Source organism: Coenobita brevimanus, chromosome 20 (genome assembly GCF_032717465.1).
Source record: "Coenobita brevimanus isolate Jiangsu-jjx chromosome 20, ASM3271746v2, whole genome shotgun sequence".
Classification (NCBI taxonomy): domain Eukaryota; kingdom Metazoa; phylum Arthropoda; class Malacostraca; order Decapoda; family Coenobitidae; genus Coenobita; species Coenobita brevimanus.
In genome coordinates this window covers 8,463,771-8,488,093 of record NC_136973.1, presented here as the reverse complement: position 1 = coordinate 8,488,093, position 24,323 = coordinate 8,463,771, and the positions used below count along the sequence as shown (strand labels likewise).

At 43.1% G+C, this 24,323-nt stretch overlaps 1 protein-coding gene across 1 annotated transcript in view; it reads left to right on the top strand.

The window, feature by feature from the left end:
• LOC145391972 (mitogen-activated protein kinase kinase kinase 4-like) overlaps nt 1-24,323 on the top strand; it is a 503,013-nt gene that overhangs the window by 56,240 nt on the left and 422,450 nt on the right. The gene's annotated exons all lie outside the window — the stretch shown is intronic.

Genomic DNA, 24,323 nt, shown 5'->3' with positions numbered 1-24,323 from the left:
TCTCACTCTCTACATTCAACAAATCCTCAAAGTGCTCCTTCCATCTCCTCAATTTCTCTCTCTTCTCCACCAGCAATCTATTATTCCTATCTTTCACTCCCCTACTATTTCCCCTTTCACACTGCCTTACTTTCTTTACCTCCTTCCAAAACAATTTCTTACTCTCCCTCCATTTCACACTCAGATTCCTCCCAAACTCTTCATCCACTTTCTTCTTACTCTCCTTCACCAGTCTCTTAACCTCCCTTCTCCTGCTCACATATACCTCTCTCTTCTCTCTCTCATCTTCTCCCCTACCTCTACTCGCCAACCATTCACCATATGCCTTCTTCTTTTGTTCCACAACTCGTTTCACCTCATCATTCCACCATGCTGTCCCTTGCACACCTTTGCATCTCCTCCTCACTCCACAAACCGCCTCACACGCTGTGCTTATCTCTTCCGTGAATATCTTACATACGTCTTCCATCCCTTCCATCTGCTCTAGCTCATACCTTCCCAATCTTTCTTCCACTATGCTTTTATACTCTGTCCTCTTCTCACTATCTTGCAATTTCTCCACTCTTCTCACAGGAGCTGCTTCCTCCCGTCTTCCCCTTCGCCTCCTCAACCACTTTCTTTGCAGCTCTACCTTGGCCATCACTAAGTGATGGTCCGAGACTCCATTCCCCCACCCTCTCCACACCCTTGCATCCAACACTTGTCTTCTCATTCGCTCATCCACACACACGTAGTCTATCATTGCCTTTCGTTCAACAAGTTCACCATCCATCCTCCTCATTACTCTCCATGTATTCCGGTGGATCATCTTATGACGAAAGTAGGTGTTGGCTATTGCCAACCCCTTACCAGCACAGATGTCCACCAAAGCACTACCATTCCCATCTACTTCCGCTGGTACACCCCACTGACCAACCACTCCATCCACTCGTACATTCCTGACTTTGCCATTCATGTCTCCAATCAACAGCACTCTCTCGCTCCTCTCAAACTTGTCCATACATGCTTCTACTCTCGCCCAAAACTCATCTTTCACTCTTACCACTCGATCCTCTGTTGGAGCATACACACATACAATCGCCCATGCTTGTATACCTACTTTCATCCTCGTCCATACAATCCTTGCACCCACTGTTCCATACTCTCTTATATTCTCCTTCCACTTCTTGCTTATCATCAGACATACTCCCTCTCTTGCCCTCTCATTCTCACTGACTCCCGCACATATACCTACACCGTATTCCCATTCTCTCACCCTTTCACCTTTCCATTTAGTTTCAGTCAATCCACATATATCCACTTTTGCATCCTCAAGTACCTGGACAATCTCTCTCTCTTTCACTTCATCATTCACTCCTCTCACATTCCACGTTCCTACTCTCAGAATGTCCTTTGTCCGTTCCTTAGTCGTCAACGTATGGTCCGTCCGGGTCCGAGGCGCTTTATTTGCTGTTTTAGTTAGTTCTTTTTATGGGGTGGGGCACTAACCCACCACCAACCCTTTTAGTCGCCTCGTACGACAAGCAGGGATACTGGGGGAGTATTCTTGAAACCACCCTACCCCCAGTCATTCCACTGTTAGATAAACTAGACACTGTTGCATCCAAGGCATGCCGTATGGCACTACCACTGAGCCCTTTTCTAGTATCCTTGGAAAGAGGCTTGGGAGGGGTGGTTGATTCAGTTGGCTACAGGCAGCATGGACGGATTCAAAGAGAAACCTGAAAAAAGCATCGTACACCTGGCAAAGGCAAGGGACAGACTGACTCTTGCCAGTGTGGTGTAGAGGTTCTCCCTCCCTACCCTTTGGTGGCGGGATGCAATGGTGGCCAGTTCAAAAGGTGGCAGGAAGACACTTGTGTGTATAGCTGTTATGCGGCAGCCCCGTAGCAGTCCGATTGTGACTGTATACAGATTACTCAGTAGATGGGGGTTAAGCACTGATTGACTTCACAACAAATCAGATCATGGCCTATATTCTTATTGTTTCTGAACTTCATAATATTTAGGAAAAAAAAAAAAAAAATCCCCCCCAAACGAACAGTGATAAAAGCATGGTCAGTGATGAAAGGATTGCTTGAATCAACCTTCGCAACCCGTATTTGACTGCAACCAACAGAGGATAAGATCAGATTAAGGACGCGTCCCGAGATATGAGCTGATTGATGAACATGATTTAGTCAGTCTGTTCCAGTAATTCAGAAGAAAAAGGGTTCAACTGAGGGTTGTTGATCCATTAATTGAAAACACCAGAAACAAGCAGTCCACCAGATTTTAAAGAAGTGCTTTGAGAAACTCCAAACTCTACGAAGTCTCAGTCAGTGCCTAGATAACCTGCTCCTTATATACTTGTAGTTCTGATAGTTTAGTTTACCAGTGGAAATTTATCAGTCATTCATTCATCATCCCATCCAATGTCGCCCCATGAAGAGCATAGGAACCCGGGGTTAGGCAAGTTGATCTTGACATTTAAGATGAGAGTGGCCAGCCTCACTCATCCCTGGATGGCATTACATGAGCAATAAACCCCAACCATCCTTTGGATATAAACCAGCATCGGCTCAATCCATTTGGATCACCTTATTACCCACTAAACCACCAGGCACCAAAATTTGGTTGTATGGTTATCACCCAGCATAGTAAATGGTTTCCTGGTGTACAGGAAACCATTTGGCTTGTTGCTGAGTGTAGTCACCCACAGGCAGAACGAAGAGGAAAGAATGAAGGAAAGAAAGACAGAAGAGGGAGTGTAAAGTCGCCAGTAGGCAGAAGGACGTGGAAAGAATCTATCTATCTGTCTATCTATTGCCAGACGTCATAATCCTGTAAGGGGTGGCCATTTGACTTTGAGTTATTTGTTTTACAGGGAGGGGCACTAACCCTCCACCAACCCACTTGCTGACACATAGGGAGCATGTATGGTTTGGTTATATGGTTACCACCCAGCGTTGTAAATGGTTTCTTGGCATACAGGAAACCATTTGGCCTGTCACTCAATGTAAAGCCACCTGTAAATGAAAGAAAAGCAATAAGAAGTGACAAGAAAGATAGGAGAAACAGGAAGAGAGGAGGGCAGGCACAGAAAAGAATGATAAAGGCTAAGGAAGAAGTAGGCAGCACTACATCAAGTGAGTGGATGGTGGTCGCCACCACCTACCACCACGAGGAAAGAATACTTTCATAAATGTAAATGGTGATGGGATACAGTTCGAATTTATGTAAGAAACATCTGCGAATGTCACAGAGTATGTGAGTGCTATACTTCCAAATGGATGGTCAGCAGCAGGCCTGGCAGTACTTATAGAACTTGTCTTAGGGAAAGAATTGCAAGCAGTATTAATTTCAGATTTGTACCACCAGGTCTAAGTTAGGCACAGAATGTCAAGCTGATGCTGATCTAGAATTTCATCAGTACAGTCAAATCAGTCTACCTTATTGTGGATGCAAAGATTGTTTAGAAGACTGATTTTTAACTAACTGAAGGGGAGTATTGTTGGTTTTTTTAACCCCTTAACCGTGGGGCGTCACTTTCGTGACGCTTGGGAGCAAGGGATCATACCGCGGGGCGTCGCTTTTGTGATTCTGTGTTATTTTGAATTCACCCGGGCTTCCAAGTGGGGGCTTGTATCATCTATCAGTACTGACAATGTCCAACACTAGTCAGCACTCCTAATCTCATCTGTACTCCCATCCATTGTTGACAATTTAGCCATTTCTCCCCGTTCTTGACTCCCCTCCCTACCCCCCCTCCATTACCCTATCCTCTCGCCTGCCCGGCCATGCTACGCTAAGTAAATCTTCCATGGAATTTTTCACTGATTTCATCCATTGAAATAAGCCCTATGTCGTATTCTTATACCAAATAATATATACAAGAAAGAAATAAGGTAAGTGAGAGTGCCATACACCTGGAATTGGCTAATTATCACTTGACAACACCTCACGTGCACTCGTTCGCTAATTTTCGCTGTTTTTTTCCTCTTGAAATATGCCGTATAATCTATTTTCGTAATAAATATACATGTAAGGAGGGAAGGGAGAAGCCTAAGTGATATTTACATTCACCTGGAACTACCTAATTTATAAAATATTGTCTAGATTTCCTGCCAATCATATCAGTGCTACACAAAGCTGTTTCAAGATTTAACATTGGTAGCTCTGATTATATATCTCCTAAGTAGGCCTCTAATCTGTTTTCGTAATAAATATACATGTAAGGAGGGAAGGGAGAAGCCTAAGTGATATTTACATTCACCTGGAACTACCAAATTTATAATGTATTGTCTAAATTTCCTGCCAATCATATCAGTGCTAGACTTAGCTGTTTCAAAAAGTAATATTGGTAACTCTGAATAACCCCTAAACAGGCCTCCAGGCTGGCTGGCCCTGCGTTATCAGTTTACTCTCATCTTCCGAAGTGAGAGGACGTATGTTTCTTCTTGCTGACTTCAAGGCCTTTTTTCACCCCCATGCAAATGGCTCTGTGACCTTTATCCCCTACTAAACCTCGTGTGGAAAGAGGTAAAGGGCTGACAATTGATAAAAGAGTGACTACGATCTTCCTATTGAGTAAAACAGTGCAAGTGGAATTGTAAATAATGTGTAAATAATGTGTAAACAGCAAGTGAAAGTAATGAATGTAAATATACGTGAACAATGGAAAATAGTTTTATAAGTTATTTCAAGTGACAGTGCACAACACAGTGTAAATAAAATAGAAATGTAAATAACGTAAATAAAATAGAGAACGTAAATAGAAATGTAAATGAGTAGTATTATAAGAATACGAGTATATACCCTAGGAGTAATGAAAGTGAAAGTTTCACTCTAGCATGTCTGAATGCTATGAGTTATGAGAGTGAAGATGAAAGTGACATTCACTCTCAATGCCAGTATACAGGACGAGAAAGTGAATGCTACGTATTTTACTGAAAGAAATTGAATCCCTACAGTGACAATAAACTAATACTACTGAAGGAAACTTATGGATAAAGACTGTAGATATATATAAGTGTTATATAGTAATAGAAATATAAAGTGTGAGGGGTTTTATGAATAATAAATGACAGACTACCAAGAGCGAACTAGTGCCAGTGCGACGATCAGACGCGCTCGTAATTTCCATTGCTTTCACAGTGTGTTTTTTTTTTTTTTTGAGTATGGATCCCAAACTACTTGAAAATTGTAGAATAGTGTTTATAGTGTTTGTATCTGGCTGTGGTAATCATATTACGGGTTGTCGGGAAGTGTAAAGTGGAGACTTCGTTACCCTACTTCAGAGGTCTCCACAAGTCCTACGGTAACCGACGAAGGCTCAACAATCATTCCTGGAGAAAGCTGAAGGTATGTGCCATAAGCATATGTAATTTTATTATTCTAGGACTATTAACTGATTTTTGGCAAATATTTTTTGAGAGTCTGTCGGAGCCCAAATAACCCCGCGTCACACGCAGGTCATTGGTAAACAAGCCCGCGGTGTAGGGGTTAATGGATAAAGTTGGTGTTTTCTATTGGTCTCTTCATATGGGAAATCGTAACTAGACACTCCTTACTAGATGCAAAATGAACAACCAACTGAGAACTGAAGTCAGGTTCTCTGAGGCTTATGGAAGAGCAGTGTATGCATTTAGGAGACTCTTTAATAGTGCTATAATCTTTAGATTTATGGGTCTAGCACAAAAACCACATTTGGAATCATCATTCTTTATGGTACACTTCTCATAGGTGTGACCAAAACTCTGGCAGTGATGATACTCAGTAACCTGGAATCTGTTGATGGCACAGTACCTTGTGAGACCTGTATCCCTGTTCTGCAGTGGAGTAGCGCACTTCAGGAGACATCTTTATTTTTATTTTTTTTTTTTATTATTTTTTTTTTTTTAAAGAGGAGGTTCTGAGTGCCATGACTATCCACAAGCATGTTAGTTATGTTCTTTGTATTCAAAATGTTAGGAATGCCATCTGAGTCATCCAGGGGAAAAAGAGGTCCGTGGTCATCTTTGGCATCATTTTCCTTGGCTGTGATACACCAGAACCAAAACGATGAAACAGAATTTGTCTTTCTCTTACCTCCTTGGAAAGAAATTTTATTTTGAGCCCACCAGCTTTGGTCTTTGTACAGGTATCAACCAGTACCGTGTCAAGAACTTCTGTCTGGACTACTATTTGTCAAAGTATTCACACTATCCCATAGTTTTACTAGTACCAGTCTTCCCTCTACCATGATGTCATGTGTTGAATTGTTCTCACTATTTTTGAGGCTGTTTATAAGCACCTCATCAAATGTCTGTTTTTGAGACTGGCCGACAACCTTTGGTGAAGAGACCTTTGTCTCCAGCACCTCCAGTTTGCTCAGTATGCCCTTTATTGTCTCAAAGATTGGCATCATTACCTCCTCAATCAGATCCTTCTTGGTGTTAGAGCAGTTTTCCCTATTGGTCAGGGCTTCATTTGCAGGTTTTTTCACACTGACTGCTGACCCAACAAAAGCCCCATTGGTTACTTTTCATAAGTAGGTAAACACCTTAGTCAAGATGTCACAGGAAAAGTGAAACCACTTGCTGCAGTATCTGCACTTCAGTGCATGTACAGTTTTAGCTACAGGCCTACTGCAGCAAGGGCATTGATAATATTGGTTCATGTCTGATTAGAATATTTTGAAAAAGAAAAAAAAAAAAATCCATCCATCATCCAATCCTATGTTCCCCCATGAGAAACGTAGGAGCTTGGGGCTAGGCAAGTTGATCCTGACATTTAAGATGAAAGTGACCTGCCTCACGCATCCCTGAGTGGCATTATGTGGGCAGTAAACCCCAACCACCCCATGGATACAAACCTGCACAGGCTCAATCTGATTGGAGCTGCTTAATTACCCACTAAACTACCAGGTGTCACACTTTGGTTGTGTGGTTACCACCCGGCATAGTAAATGGTTTCCTGGTGTACAGGAAGCCATTTGGCTTGTTACTCAGTGTAGAGTCACCCATAGGCAGAAGGAAGAGGAAAGAGTGAAGGAAAGAAAGACAGAAGAGGAGTGTAAAGTCATCCGTAGGCAGAAGGAAGAGGAAAGAATGAAGGAAGTAAAGACAGAAGAGGAAGGAAGGACAGAAGAGAGGAAAGGGCAGTCACCCTAGGGCAGAACTACATTGAGTGAGTAGCTGTTCCTGTTATTCCTACCCTAATTAAGGAGAAAATAAATAAAATAAATACATACCAGACAGACAAGAATAGAAAACAAAGAAAAACTGCTAAATGTTGAGCAATACTTTCCTTGATGGTTCCATTTGCACAGACACTATGTGCTAATGATGTGCACCGCTTGAAGATGGTGATGAGCTACCTTACCTCATAAGAATGAGGGTGGGGTTAGGTGCTGATACAATAACTTTTCTCTATAACAAATGGCAAAGCGGATGGTTCAGCCGTGCACAGCAGCAAACCTTGTTGCGACACTGCCCCTGCACAAAGCTAGTTATATATTTGCATGTGATGGTGTTTTAGAGTTCAGCAAAGAATTTTTTGGGTCATAACTTACCTAAATTACAATTGTAGTGACCCTTTAGGGGTAAGCTGAAAAAATTTGTGGATATGATTTGCAGGGTTTTGTGCTGACTCCCGTGTGTAACAAAAGTCTATTGCACTGTATAGGTGCTGTGGTCAGAATATACGCACTGTTATGATCAAAAGTCTGCTGACACCTCCCCTCTGTCTGTTATGATATAAGGTGTTTATTAAAAAGTTGAAAGTGAATATGAATGAAAGCAAAATAATGGTTCTGGTAATTGAGTGGAAAGAGTGTGACATTACAGAATTTGGCAGTCAGATGTGAACAGTGAGAGAACACATAATGAATTGTTGGATACAGATGGGATGTGAAATGCTTGAAGAGATTGATAATTTTAAATATCCAGGAGCTAACTCTGTTGTGTAGAGGCAAATTGGAGGGTGAGATAAAGGGAGAGATCACTACTAGGGAGAAGAGTAATTTGAGGATTTAGTTGTAAAGTATTTTGAAGGATTGGACTGTCAATACAGAGGTTTTATTCCTGATACTGACATGGGAGTGAAACCTGCTCATTGAGTTAATAAAGACTTTCTTGTTTACATGATGTAGAAATTGCCATTTTCAAAACAGCGGCAGGCGTTAGCAGGATGGGTGGTGTAAGCCATTCATTCGTTCATCGTCTAATCCAGTGTTGTCCCATGAGGAGTGTAGGAGCCTGGGGCTAGGAAAGTTGGTCTTAACATTAAGATGAGATTGACCAGCCTCACCTATCCCTGAGTGGCATTATGTGAGCAGTAACCCCAACCACCCAATGGATTTAAACCTGCACCAGCTCAATTCCATTGGAGTGCCTTAATTACCCACTGAACCACTAGATGCCTTAATTTGATTATATGGTTACCACCCAGTGCAGTACATGGTTTCCTGGTGTACAGCAAACCATTTGTCTCGCACTCAGGGAAGAGTCACCCATAGTCAGAGGGAAGAGGAAAGAATGGAGGAAAGAACGACAGAAGAGAAAGGATGGAAAGAAGGAAGGAAGAGAAGAAAGTGCAGGCACCCGAGTGTGTGGATGGTGAGCGCCATTTGAATATTTTGGAATACTGTGCAAGGAAAGGTGATAGTATGATAATGTGGACTTACTGTATGGAAAAAAGGGGGGGAATGCACAGACCATATTTCGGGGAAAATCTTTGGAAGTGAGATTGAGGGTGATGTGTCAGGACCATCTTGCCTAGCCCCGGGCTTCTACGCTCCTCATGGGGCAACATGGGAGTGGATGATGGATGGATGGATGGTTAGAACTGGAAGGTTTAATGTATTGAAGAAGACATTGGAACAGTGCATACGTGAAGGAGAAGGAAGAGGTCAAGAAGTGTGAGTGAGAGAGGTTTGTGAGGATAAAATAGCCTGTAGGCAGTTCTGTCATGGCCGTCTCATGTCGAAGGGTCCCTGGGATGGAGCAAGGCATCAGAGATGATGATGGTGGTGATGACATTTTTTTTATTTTTGTTTTATTTTTTTATTGGGTGGATAGCAACCTTTGGTGCCTTCTTCCTTGCATTAAAAAAAGAAAATGAAGATGATGGATGGAAGGACTGTACGTAACAAAAAAATATGAAGGAGAAAACAAAAGACTCTCTTGACATTTGGTGAGGAATGAGGAATGTCCTCAGACATAATGCTGGCAGTGGATTGTTGGCAAACTTATGCTCATGATATGAGTTAATACTAGAATTATAATAGTTGATGGAATAATCTCTGTCCTAAAGGCATAATGGGTAGCTACAATTTGTATGGCTTTAGTAAAAAATGTCAGGGTTTAAATGAACGAATGAAAGAGTGACTCAAATCTTTGGGTATTCTTGATGTGAAAGGACTTTCCCTTAAGACTAAGAGAAAATTGTATGTGATAAGTAGAGTGCCTTAGGGCAGTGAAATTTGGTCCACAAAGGAGAACACCCTGTAGAGATTTAAACACATGCGCTTAAAGACTGCCTTTGGTGGCCTGTGCTCAATGTCAAAAGGCCAGAAATGAGGCATAACTCAGGGACTGGTGGCCCGACTGGACTGGAAATTATTTATTCTTCAAGTTAGAGCATTAACCTTGCTCTAACAAAAATTGCACGCTGTTGTGCCATTTTTGCTGTGTTAGGGTAACCAAAAACCAACAAACATACAGAAATCGTATCATTATGATACAAATAGAGAGATTAGGATGTCCAGATGAATATGTAGAGTTTGATTGAATGACAGATGTTGTTCATATGACAGAATTATGAATGAGCAGCTGAGAGATCAGCTGGGAACTGAAGGCACTGGGGATGGGATGCTTAACCCGCCCCGTCCCGACCACTTTTCGACCACTGGTACCCCCCAATCCCGACCATTTTTCAACCTTTTTTTTTTTTTTGCTTAAACTTTCGCTTTTGGTCAGAAACAATGGTCGGTGGCAAAGAAATTGGTCCCCGGGGTCCCTAATTAGCTTAACCAGGTATGCCTTGGTCCCACCTGGCCCCGTGTTCTCCCTAGGCGGTCTGAGCCTCAAACGTTTTCTTTGGTATTATAAGTCTGGGAAACCAATGAAAGTAAGTAGAAATGAATTTATTACAAACATAAAAACATGTGATAAAAGAGTATATTGGATTTTATAGAAAAATAGAGCAGAAATAAGCATTGTACCATCGTGCAAAACGAGCAAAATCGGCCAACTTGGTCACGATGAATCGCTAACATTCTAAAATCATGATACATATAATTTTTTTTACTTACATAATACTTCTACAATAACATTATAACATTTTACATTTTATTGAACTGTTTTTACGTATTCACAGGCCTTTTGATAACATTTAGCGTGATGTTAGCGCTTATTTACCTAGTGAGTGAACTCGCTGTGACTGTTGTTTCAACTCGTATTGTGCTTTTTCTACTTACATAATACTTTTCTAATATTATTATACACTTTTCAACTTTATAGAACTGTTTTGAGATTATTTCAGGCCTTATGTAAATATATAGCGTAATAATAGCGCATAATAACACACACGGTGAAGTCGCTATGACATCTATTTCAACTTACAACCTATTTTTGTACTTATATAATAATTCTCCACTAACATTGCACATGTAAACACTTGATATAATTGATATCACATCATTTCTGAACTTACGATGGAACTGAGCGTCATATTTGCGCGTACTTACACAGGGAGTGTTATCGCGATATCATTTGTTTCATCTTACACTAGTAATCAATTTATAAAATACCTTACTACGAACATTACAACATCTTCCACTGTATATAATTCCTATCACATACTTACTGACCAGAATGTGGGTGTACTCGTGACATCAATTATGACAACTTACAGTAATGTTCAACTTATACGTTTTATTCATGCTACCATTACACCCGTTTCCACTTTATTTCCTTGCTATCACATATTTACTGACCAGATTTACACAGTGGGTGTAGTTTTGATAACAATTCTTTCCACTTACACTAACCACGTCACCATCGTCCCCTTCATCAGGGTGGGGAGGTGAGGGTGGTGGGGGAGGTTGGGGAGGTGGAGAGCGGCGCCTCTCATCACTCGCACTTCTCTTCCCTCTCCCTTTTCCTTTACCCTTTCCCTTCCCTTTCTTTCCTTTCCCCACATCCTGGGGCTGTGGGGAGGAAGTTTGGGAATATTCAGGGGCGAAAGAAGTGCTGGGGAGTGACTCAACCTCCTCTCCCCTAGGCCTACGAGCACCATGTGCTCGTGCTGCCTCCCTCACACCACTTGCCCCTTCACCCCGCACTACCCCCACACCACTCTTACTTTCACCCCTCGCTGCCGCCACAACACTTTCCCTTTCTCCCAGCAATCCCACCACACCACTTGCCACTTCCCCAGACAAAGTACTTTCACCATACCTTATGTGTCGTCTCGCCCCACCTTCTGATCCTCGTGGTGATATTTTCTCTTTTCCCAACCACGCGGCGATATCACGTCCTAGGCCTCCGTCATCCTCATCGTCCTCATCCTCGTCCTTATCAGATTCAGGATGGAGAGATAGCTTTGCACGTGGTTGGGGAGCAGGCTGGCCTTCCCTTGCCTTACGGTATGTCACATACCGCGTTTTTCGGGGCGAAGGGACCTCCTCATCACTGCTACTTATTTCTTCCTCTGGCTGGACGTAATCGCGATCCACCACATCATCATCGAGTGGAGAATCACTGTCTCCAGTGAAGGCTTCCAGGACGGATGCGATTTCCTCGTCTGAGAGACCTTTCCGCGCCATGTCTGACCTGGGTCACTGCTAGCAGGTGAGTGACCGAGACAAGGGTGAGCGCGGGTCACGTGGGGTCTAGGACGCTGCCCGCCTGGCGGCAGGTAGGGGAGGCTTGGGTACCCGGGCGAAACGAAAATCTCGCGCGAATTTTGAAAATTGCGGAAATTATGAACCTTGCAATTGCAGGACGTTGAAGTACGTCCCCGGGATTAGCTGTGACAAAACGTGTGGACGTGGAAGTATGTCCCCTGGACGCCGCGGGTTAAGGGGAGATTGAGGTGGTTTGGCCATGTGGTGGGAATTAACCCCTTAACCGTGGGGTTGTTGGCAGTGTGCCGTGCGTGTCCCGTGAGGATATTCGCGCTCCGACTGACTTTTTAAAAATATTTGCCAAAAATCAGTTATTAGTCCTAGAGTATTAAAATTATATATATGCATGTGGCACATACCTGCAGCTTTCTCCTGGGATGTTTGTTGAATCTCCATCGTCTACCATAGGACTTGTGGAGACTTCTGAAGTCGGATAATGAAGTCTCCACTTTACACTTCCCGATACTCCGTAATATGGCTACCACTGCCTGATATTATAACTACAAACACTATTCTATGAATTTCAAGTAGGTTGGAATCCATATTCCAAAAAAAAAAACACTGTGAAAGCAATGTAAATTACGAGCGGATACGAGCTTTCCTCCCGTGCTGGTTCCCCGATGGTATTCTGAGGCAGACCTGTCATTTATTATTTATAAACACACTCACACTTTATATTCCTAGTGCTTTATTACTCTTATTTATCCATCCATCCATCATCCAATCCTACATTGCCCCATGAGAAGCGTAGAAGCCCGGGGCTAGGCAGTTGGTCCCAATATTTAAGATGAGAGTGACCAGCCTCACTCATCCCTGAATGGCATTACATGAGCAGTCAGCCCCAGCCACCCCTTGGACATAAACCTTCACCGGCTCAATTCGATTGGAGCGCAGTAATATACAATATTTATCTACAAGTTTCTTTCAGTACTATACTGTTAGCGTTTGCCTGATTCTCTTGTGCCCCGCCCTCTTGGCCATGCCCACTCACCCGTCGGCCCGAGTAGGAGTTCTGAGCCAGTCTTGCCGAGCCAATGTTGGGTAAACATGTCAGTCGCTCTCGGTAATCAAGGCAACAAAACTATTAGTTAACCCCTTAACCCTATTCGGTGCAACCCGTATCATTTTTGATACGCTCTAACTAATTTTTACCAATAAATTCTAGTTTGTAAGCAATGCATGGTCTCACGATTGTTTTCTTATTAAATCACTGGAAACACAACAAATGGTGATTCTGAGCGGAAAAAACCGGGTTGAAACGAGCGTTTTCTCTAAAATTAACGATTTCTCCCCGTGGAGAGCGCTAAACAAAAAGAAAACGCTCGAAGATGAGTGAAATATCTGGGACTTTAGCCTACGCAAGCCTAACGGGCATCAACACAGCTTCCAGACGTACGATACGTTTCCTATTTTCATTAAAACTACTTTATTTTCTATGTATTATTCATTGTTCATACTTTATGACTCGTCATACGTAGTGAAATGGTTATTTCATTCACTAATTTTATTATCTATGTATTATTCATTGGTTTTTCTCTATGCTCCTCATACCCAATGAAATGGTTGTTCGCACATATACACACAGATACATACATGTGCATTGTATTGTGCACATAGATACACACACGTGCATTGTAATGTGCACACACACACACACACACACACACACACACACACACACACACACACACACACACACACACACACAAACCTCGCGGCTCTCGTGTAGGCGTGCTGAACGACGGTTAGTTAGGCATTAATTAGGGGAAGGGGTGGACGTGCTGACGGACATAGTCATGGCTTTTACTTTCGACTATGTTGACGACCCAGACGAAGATTACTTGGAAGAGGTAGTTGGCGATGATGATGATGATGACCTTGCCCTGGATAGAGTAGCTGAGGGCGATGATGAAGATGAGGATCAGAATGATGACATAATGAAGAAGAGTGGGTACCACTCAGAAACAGAAAGCCACTGGTGAAAAATATCGATTAATCAGTTCTTTGGACCAATGCTTGAACAAACAAAATTATGACGAATTTGTCCTGCCACACGAGCTCAGGGAATATACCTGCATTTTAGAGAAACCCCAGAGAAAATCAGATATCGGTAAGTCAATAACATGGACCAATCATACAGAAGGTAGGCATGTTGAGAAGATATTGCCCAGTGAAGGATGTTTGTTAGGAGAGGCAAGGTCAGCTAATACAGAAATAATGGCATGGGAGTTGTTTATAACATCTGATTGATGGTATTGTAACCCATACTTACAATAAGATTCAAGGCATAATTACCGAAATTTCTAATACTGACAGTGCTGAAATACCAACACACGTCAAGATGACTGATGCCATAGAATTGAAAAGCTTTTTTGGCCTGCTCAATGCAAGAGGCTTGTTGGGACAAAAATATTGCTATCATCGTCTCTTCATGGAAATGTTTGGTCACCCAATATTTGGAGCCGTCATGTCTGTAAAACGATTTGGTTTCTTACATGCCAACATAACTTTTGACAACATTGATACCAGACACCAGAGATGGGTACACGATCGATTTGCAGCAATCAGGGAGCTTTTTGAACAGTTCAGTAATTGTTGTTGCTCAGTGTTAGAGCCAGGTGACTTCTTGACCACTGATGAAACGTTGTATGGGTGCAGAACACAAATAGGGTTCAGACTACAATAAGAGCAAACCCGTACTCTACGGCCTCCTATATAAATCTATTAATGCTGTTAGATATCCATTTACCTTTAGGACAGCTGTATATTCAGGTAAACCTTGAGAGCCAGGACCATACTACATACGCGGTACAGTCCCAACAGTGAAAGCTCTGGTAAGTCAGTTACAAGCCTCAGTCGACCTTAGAGGTAGGATTATTAGTCTGGATAAATTGTACACCAGTATAGTTATTGGAGTGGCTTCAAACACAAGGTATCTCAGCCTTAGGTACTATAGATTCTACCAGGAAAGGCGTACCATCAGAGATAAAGATAGTCACAGAAAGGGAAGATAGGTCATACCAAGTTTACTGGAAGAAACATGGGGAGGAAATGACACTGAACTCCTATGTAACACCCACCAAAAGCAAAGGTAAGAAAAATGTGTTACTTCTGAGCACAGTCTCCCCTATATTAGGCATTACCAAGGATGATGATTGGGAAAAAAAAAAAAAAAAAAAAAGGTATTTTTAAATTGTATGATTTCACTAAAGGAGGCACTGGCATTATGGATCAGAGAATAAGTTTTCATACATTACACACTAAATCTAGAAAATGGACAGTGAATGCCCTTGGCTACATTGTCGACACTGCCAGCGTAAATTCACAGACAATTTATTCGTTATATAATAATCAGGACCCAAGAAAAATTACTTCAATCTCCTATGGCTGGCAGTTAGTGAAGGCATTGTGTAATCCGCAAATTGAAAGAAGAAAAGTTCAGGCTTGTGGTTTGACCAGGAATACAATAGCTAAGATGAATCTGATGCTCGGACAGGGAGAGGTAGAGGAGGCCGTCCCAGAAGTAACACATGAGAATAGGTCAGGCAAGCGGCACAAGTGTCATTCATGCCTGGAGTCTCTTTATGGTCCAGGATACACTCAGAATCGCCCTAAAGTAAAATCGTCCACGAAACAATGTCAAGTACGTCACAAGCACACCTGTGATCAGCACTGAAATAAAGTATGTATGAAATGCTATAGTAACATGCCCAATCAATGAAAGTCTTGTTTTGGAAATTAAGAATGAATATGCACGTCTGCGAATATGTATAGATTATGACTGAGTTTACATTATATACGGATTATATTTTTATGTTTAAAAATTTCCTTATATGATAGATGTAAATAGAGATACGGAAGGTGAGGATCTTGCAGCATAAGAATCCTCCAGCTTACTTATATTACTTGTAAGTGTAGAGTAAAAAGGATGGTCGAGTGCGTAGGATCAAATACCGCCGGAAAATACATAGATTAGGAGCATAGGCATGGATAGCCCCGAGTTAACGGTACTACTCTTTCGACCTGTGACGGGCTGTGGGTCACTGAGGGCCCTGTTAGTTAATTGGCACCCGTCGGGATCTTTTTAACTTACCAGGGGTCGATGCTGCAGGGGGTGGATCAGCTGAAATGAAGCATGGTCTCGCAGTGGAGAGAAGGAGCTGGGGCCTGATTGACTGCTGTCTCCCTTGAAAGCACCAGGCAAGGCTCTGGACCTAACCCCTCATATCCACACTGTTCCTGTGCATTAACCAGGGAACAGCTTGTTCTCCGGTTAATAGAGATACAGGATTAACCAGGAAGCTACAGGCTGCTCTAAGCGATTTAGTTATCCAAGGACTGGCACGTTTCCTGGTTAATAGTCTACTCGTAAGAATTTAATGATGACCCCGCATGTACGGAGCTTTGGCTGGCAGCTGCATTTTCTCGTGGTGACTACTAACAAAGGATCAAGGGACTGACTTCTGGAGAGACTGACTGGCTGACCGACAAAGGTCTCAGTGATAGACTTGTGATTGACCAGTGTGAAATTAGTAATAAACTGACATCAGGAGAGTCTACTGACTAATTTGTCGGTATTTTGGGATTGACTGCCCCACTGAATAACTATTGATTTATATTTTGATGATGTTATGGGTATAATTATTCATAACTGAATATTTGTTATTGCATTGCTCTGAATACTCCTTGGGGCGTAGCATGAGCAGATAGAGCTACCGTGCCCTTTGAATAATTGGTTATAACTATTTCTGTGTGCCCTTCAATTTTAATTTGCAGTACTCAGATTTAGAAATACCTATATATTATATTGGTGACAACAGATTCAGCCTTCTCAAGGACCTCCTTCAGCTGTAAGTAAGGAGTGAGAACTGAGAAGCAGGTAAACCTTTATTATACAACAGAGGGACAGGCAGAATAGGAGGTAGGTAAGGCACAAGGCTGTTGATGTGGAATTTTGCAATTATTATGCAATATGTATGCCTTTTCAAGCATTAATCTCCCGTACATCTAGCGCCTTCTGCATTATTTACCTCCTGTTCTCCCCGGTCCTTTCTCACGCCATCTATTTGTATGATAAAGGTCTACCTGTTTCTCACTACTTAGTTACACGTGAAGTGGGTCCATGAGAAGGTCGAGTCTGTTTTGTTCTCACGAATAGATTATATTTCACACACCAACACAATCCTCACAAACCACCACAGACCTCACACACCACCACAGTCCTCACACACCACCACAGTCCTCACACCAACGCAATCGTCACGCACCAACACAGTCCTCACACACCACCACAGTCCTCACACCACCACTGTCCTCACACACCAACACAGTCCTCACACCACACGTGTAAAATTAATTAATAAGAATAATCTTTTACTTCTGTAAATTCATTATTATATAGTGGTAATGACATTTGAAAAATAAATGTAACTACTTTCTAAAGGGAGGAGGTTGGGGAAAGTGGTTGGTGGGATATGTAGCGAGTTGGGTCCTCGTCCCGTATCCTGGTTACACACTTTTTTTGAGTGTGGCTGAAACTCGCTTAGCTAAATATTATATTCAGTCATTAGAAAGAAATATATGGTAGTATTCTCATCATCATCATTATGTACTTTCCATTTTTAGTCCACAGCAGGACTGGACTCTTCACTTAGGGAGGTTTTAGTCAGGAAGCCCTAACCCACGGCCCTGCACAGTTGTTGACTTTATACACGGGTTTTATTCGCCCCTGTGTAGAGCACAGCTGTCATGTGTGGGGAGGCTCCCCACACACAGTTCTTCTCAACAGGATGGAGTCGGAGACTTTTCGTCTCATTAACTCTCCTCTTACTGGCTCCCTTCAACCTCTGTCTCCGCCGCACTGTTACATCATTGTCTCTTTTCTATCGCCACTTCAATGGTCACTGCTCCTCTGAACTGTCTGCTTGCATCCCTCCACCACCATGGCAGGCACGTAGCACCCGTCTTAGCAACAAACTCGCCCTTTTCTGTCCAACTCTAATGCAAGAGTTAACCGTTGCTCCAGTCATTCATGTATACGACAGGTCAGCTCTGGAATTGTCTCCATCTCTGTTTTTCTTACTGCCTACGGTCTCCAGTCTTTCATACACAGTGTGTCCAGGCATCTCAAAATGAACTGATCTTGAATTTGGCTTTGCTGTCTTGTTTTTTTTCTTGGAGGGAGCAATTTGTAGGTCCTGCCCTTTGGTTCCTTCTTTCTTGCATAAAAAAAAATACTAGCATGTATAACCAGAAATTATTTACATGCTTACATTATTAGATTTCCTTGACTAATAGCTACCTCTCCACCACTGAAAGTGGGTTTAGGAGTTGTGATGGTGAGGAAGAAAGGGCGAGTATTAGTGGTGGAAAGTGAGTGAGAGATGGTGGTGAGAAAAAAGCGGTGGTAGTGAGACAGGGAGAGTAGGGTAGAAGGGAATATAGTGGTGAGGGTGATGGAGGGAGGGAAGGTGGGGGTGAGGAAGATGGGAGGTGGTGAGTGTGAGGGAGGAAGGGTGGTGATATTGATGATGAGGAAGATGTGTAAGCTATCAACTTCCATGTTATGGACGGTGTGTGTGTGTGAGAGACAACAGTAAACGGTTTATTGATACTGCAGCCCTCAGACTGAAAATATAGCCTACAGCTTGATATATGGCAAACATGATAAGCGTTGGTGAATGGTAAAATAATTGGTCATTTGATATTTATATTAATTTTAAATTTGATAATAGTTAAACGTGTGTATGTGTGTGTTTCAGTGCGCGCGGGTGCGGTACGATATGTTTGGCGGCGCTTGCCTTGCAACGGCGCCGACGTGTCCGAATGCGTTCCTTTCACTTCGTCAAACCAATAACATTACTCAAGATTCTTTTCACGATACTAGGGTCGTAAGTGTGGGAAATCGCCAAGGGTTGCACCGAATAGGGTTAACTGCAATGATATCTTTTCCATTTAACTAGGAAATGTTTTGTAGTAAAGGATGTTGGAAAAAAGTACCAAGGAACGTCATCGGCCTGAAAGGTTTGTAAAGTAACGAAGGTTTCCTCAATGAAAATAAAAAGGTACACATTCTACAAAGAACTTAGTGTTTTGACAGTTTTCCTTAAATTTGGTATCCACACACACACACACACAGTACCCTTTTCCCTCTATAAGATTTCACTGACTTCACGTGTATAGAATGAAATGTCTCATTTTGAAGCGAAGCCAGTGACATTTCGTTTTCCTACTTCTATATTCAAACCTCTGATAATAAGGAAATTAATGAAGGAAAGAGAGAAAATTACAATATGGTTATGATACTGTGGTAACTAACCAGACATGACAAATAGATGACTTAATATGTTTAACAGTAATAGTGGCATAGTTGCGATGTGTTATTGCCAAGCTCCGAAATTTCTTGGTGGCAAAACTCAGCTGCAGTCACGGGAGGAGGCAGGTTGGTTCTTTTCAAGCTGATTTTGATTCAGTTAGCAAATTTTAGTGCTTCCTTTGTCATAAAGAAATGAATTCAAAGTAAAAGTAAATAATACGATACTATTTCTTGGTAAGGCTTATTATTTTGTCAGTAAGAAGAATAATTATCTCAGCCAATCAGCAACGAGTAGTGCTGGGCATCAGTAGGGGGCGGGACACAAGAGAAACTGGCCAACGCGACCGGTATAGCAGTTTATTTTCACTCTAGGCATTCACTTTCTCGTTCTGTAAACTAGCGTAGAAAGCGAAGCTGTCACTTTCACTTTCATTACTCCCAGTAGTTATACATGCTAGAGCAAAACTTTCACTTTCACTTTCATTTCTCCTAGTATTTATACTCGTATTCTTATATTACTACTTATTTACATTTCTATTTACGTTCTCTATTTTATGTACATTATTTACATTTCTATTTTATTTACACTATGTTATGCACTGTCATTTGCATTAACTTATAAAACTATTTTCCACTGTTCAGTTTTATCTACATTCATTGCTTTCACTTGCTGATTACACATTATTTACATTTCCACTTGCACTGTTTTAGTCACCAGAAAGATCGTAGTCACTGTCCATCATTATCATTGATAAATTAGCCAGTTCATGTTCCACAGCAGTCACTTAGCCCTTTATCCCTTTCCACATGAGGTTTAGTAGGGGTAGAGGTCACAGGGCCCTTTGCATGGGGCTAAAAAGTGGCGGAATTGGACAGGCGCGAATCTGACGTGGTTTCACCTTGAAAGACGACAGTAAACTGAATGCTTTGGCCTACGGGCAGTGAAGGGTTGACAATGACAGCGTGGTGACAGCTGCTAATTTATACGCTATGAAATGATTGGCAGGAAATCTAGATAATACACAATAAATTAGGTAGTTCCAGGTGAATGTAAATATCACTTAGGCTTCTCCCTTCCTTTCTCATATATATTTTTATTATGAGAACAGGTCATACGGCATATTTCAAGGGGAAATAAACGGAAAATTAGCGAATGAGTGCACGTGAGGTGTTGCCAGATGATAATTAGCCCATTCCAGATGTATGGCAGTATCAATTACCTTTTCTCTTTGTTTTATATATTATTTGGTATAAGAATAGGGCAAAGGGCACATTTCAATGGATAAAATGAGGGGGAAAATCCGTCCAGGATTTGTGTAGTGCAGCACAGCTGGTCAGGCGGGAGTAGAGGGTAATGGAGGGGAGGTAAGGAGGAGAGTCAAGGACTGGAGAAAAATGGCTAAATTGTCAACAGTGGATGGGAGTACAGGTGACTTTAGCAGAACTGAGTATAGCTGGACACTGGTAGTACTGATAGATGATGCAAGCCACCACTTGAAAGCCCGGGCGAATTCAAAATAACACAGAATCACAAAAGTGACGCCCCGCGGTATGATCCCTTGCTCACGAGCGTCACGAAAGTGACGCGCTGCGGTTGAGGGGTTAAGGATGAAATTTGGGTGAAAGATATATGATTGCAAAAATGGAGGGTAGTGCATGAAGTAAACGTAAGAAGACTTGAGGTGAGGTTCTACAAAATGGCCTCAGAGTTAATGCATTAACCCTTTAACCGCGGGCATTGTTTTGGCCTGACTGTCCTCTCCTGCGGGGGTTTCAGCCAAATGTAAAAAAACCTTTAAACCTTAATAACTCTGCACAGAATAAAGCTAGAGAAAAAAATAAGGTACCATTAGAAAGTACTAACCTTCAGCTTTCCATTGATGTAGGTTTCATGACTTTGTTGACTTTCACAGGACGGGCAGTGCCGTTAGAAGTGAGGGGTGTAAAATCACTATTTTACGCCCCACACACCAGTACCAAATGCCAACCACTCTCTGATAATAGTAATATAAACATATATGAACACTGCACATACGATAAACACCCACTCTGTGTTCACTGAGGTAGGTAAAAGGCACTTCACTGCGGCTGCGCCCGCACGTCACTGCGGCTGCGCCTCACTTCACTGCGGCTTCACCCGCTCACGGACGTTTGGGGCGATCTTTTCATTATTTCTAACTTCTAATATTATTTTACATATAATCTGGGCAATATACATTATATTTACACTGCACTTATTACTATATTGCGTCACTGTCGCATCACAGAATTACACAAGTGCCGCAGAATTACACAAGTGCCGCAGATTCTCTTATTACAATATCACTTATTATACTGGCCAATATTTACATTTTTTTCTAGGCAAAATATCCCTTATTACTACTTTATCCATTATACAATTATTGGTAAAGCACGTCACTGTCACATCACTGTATATCACTGTCACTTTCAGTATTTACTCAGAGAGTGGTACTCAGCAAAGCACGGAGTCACACAGAGAGCGACTTGGCATTCCTGGCACTGGTGTGTGCTCATTTTTCTCGTCCGAGGCCTCCGTGTGGTGTTATGACATACTCTGCAGCGGCCCTGTGACAACCTGCCGCCTGCTGTAAGAAGCAATTTCACAAGCTGGTGCCGGCTCATGTAATTGCGGCACTCAAGACGGTCAGGTTGTGTGTCAGAGTGTCGCCTCGGTATCAATGCCGTCACCTGACCAAATCGTGCAAGCAGCTGCTGCACGACAGTCTTGGAGAACTGTCTCAGGGATGGTTGCCTTATGCCCCCGACTTGTATCTTGTAGAGGATGAAGGCGTTGAGCATGCACATATCGAGCATGTGCAGGCAAGCCTTCCTGTACCATCGGGTGTTTCTCCTAGGACAGTCTATTTCGCCAATCATCATATCAGACTTATCAACAAGTCTCATGTTCACATTGTAATCAATGACGGCATCAGGCTTCATGATTGGCTCTCCCGTCCTGTAGCTGACTTTCCCAGTTCTCTGCAGTTCCCCCTTGTGGATGGTGCTGATCATATTCACGACCTTCTTGTCATGCCACCTGATCGCAAGAAGCTTGTCTGACTTCTTCAGGTGCACATCTCCCTTGGATGAGGATGATGCTTCTGGGAAACTTGGCCACTCTTTCCTATAGCTCCGTACAGTGCCAACAGTGCCAATGCCGTGTTCAGCCAGGTATTTGGAGAGTTTTGGTGCTGTGTAATAATTGTCTGTGTACAGCACATGATTCCCACCAAAATACCTCTCCATCAGCACTTTTACAACGGAGCCAGAGAAGCCAAGGGGGTCTTTCCTGTTCACATCCATTGTGCTTGCAGAGTAGATGACGAAATCAAGGATATACCCCGTCTCACAGTCACACAGCACAAAGAACTTTATCCCAAAGCGGTGGCGTTTGCTGGGGATGTACTGCATGAATTTGAGACGTCCTCTGAACAATACCAGGGATTCGTCTATGACGACTTTCTGCATAGGACGGAAAAATCGCATAAATCGATCCCTAATCCTGTTGAGAAAATCCCTCACTTTCCACAAAGGGTCAGTTTGGGACGGGTTTCCATTGTCAGCGAAGTGCAGGTATCCTAGTAGCTGTCGGAACCGATCCCGTGACATATACTTCCCGAATGTTGGGATAGAAGTAATGTCATCCACGAGCCAGTACTCCTCCAACTCATGTCTCTTGATATGGGGCATCAAGAACATAAGTGCAAAGAACACATACAGCTCTCTGATCCCGACAGGCAACCACGACAATTGCTTTGGTGAGCCAATAGGTCCCAGCCCTTCTGCTGCACACTGAGCTGCATACCTATTGGTCTCATCGCTGACATGTTGCACGATTTCGTCATCCATGAAGGCCAGGAAGTAGTCAACAAAATCATCTCCTGCGTTGCATGGAAAGGCAGGCTGTATTCCAGCATTTGTCATATCAAACGGCGGATTGTGTGGCTGAAAATCTGCACCGTCAGACCAAACAAATCGCATCAACTTTCCCTGTGCATGGTTCAGTGGAAGTGGCAGGTCGCATTGCACTTGTTTCCCTGTGAGAAGGAGCTGAGGTGGAGGCAATGGGTGAGGCGGGAGGGGGGTGAGTGCGGGGGCCGTGAGTGAGGGGGTGGCGAGGGTGAGGGAGCTGAGCGGGGGGCAGGCGGGGGGGTTACTGACCTGGTGCGTGGTGAAATTTGACCCTTTCTTCCCCGCTTATCACCTCGCTTATCGCCCAGCTTTGCCCTCCAACTGCCATGCATCCCCTTTGTTCTAGGTCGGCCTGCCCTGCTTACCCTGCCTGCACGGCCTGCCTTCCCTCGCTGTGCAGGCTCTGGGAATTCATATTCCTCAGATGATGTAGACTGAAGGAGAGGGCACGGCAGAAGATGAAGATGATGTGAGGGCAATAGGGCTAGGGGAATGGGAAAGTGGTGGGAAATGCTTACTAGGGCCTGGTGTAGGAGACGTAAGTCTGTGCTTCAGTCCCTTCCCACGTGCAACACCAATTTTCCTCATAGGCGCCTTCCCTTTCCCAGAGGAAGTTGGGGGTGGTGGGGGGGAAACTACACGCTCACATTCATCACTGTCACTGTCAGTGGTAAAGGGTTCACCACCAATCACTGCAAAATCGTCACTACTTGCTGTAAGTGTATCACTCTCACTGCCACAATCCAGAGTAGTACTTACAGTTTTGTCCAGCTCTGTTCTAATTTCTGGAGTGCTCAACCCCTTCTGCCTCGCCGTCAGCAGTTCCTTCACCGGTGTAGAGGTCGAAGGCACACTAGCACTGATCATTTGCGAGGAGGAAGCGAGCGACGATGAGTCGGGACGGAGCGCCATTATCACGCACAGAGCTGGACAGATACTGACTGATGCGTGTCAGGGCAGGGGTGGGGAGGGCCCCCTCGGGGTGGGAGGAGGGAGGTGTGGGATGGCTGGCGTGAAAGAACTCGACAGCTACTCTTGCGTGAGACAATTTGCGTACAGGAAAAACGCGCGGTGTTCAAAATATTCACGAACATTCCAGAATGACACCCGCGGTTTGGTCCAGTTTTGTCGATGTCATTCTGGAATGACACCCGCGGTTAAAGGGTTAAACAAAAGTGCTGCCAGGGATCGTGTAGTGTGGAG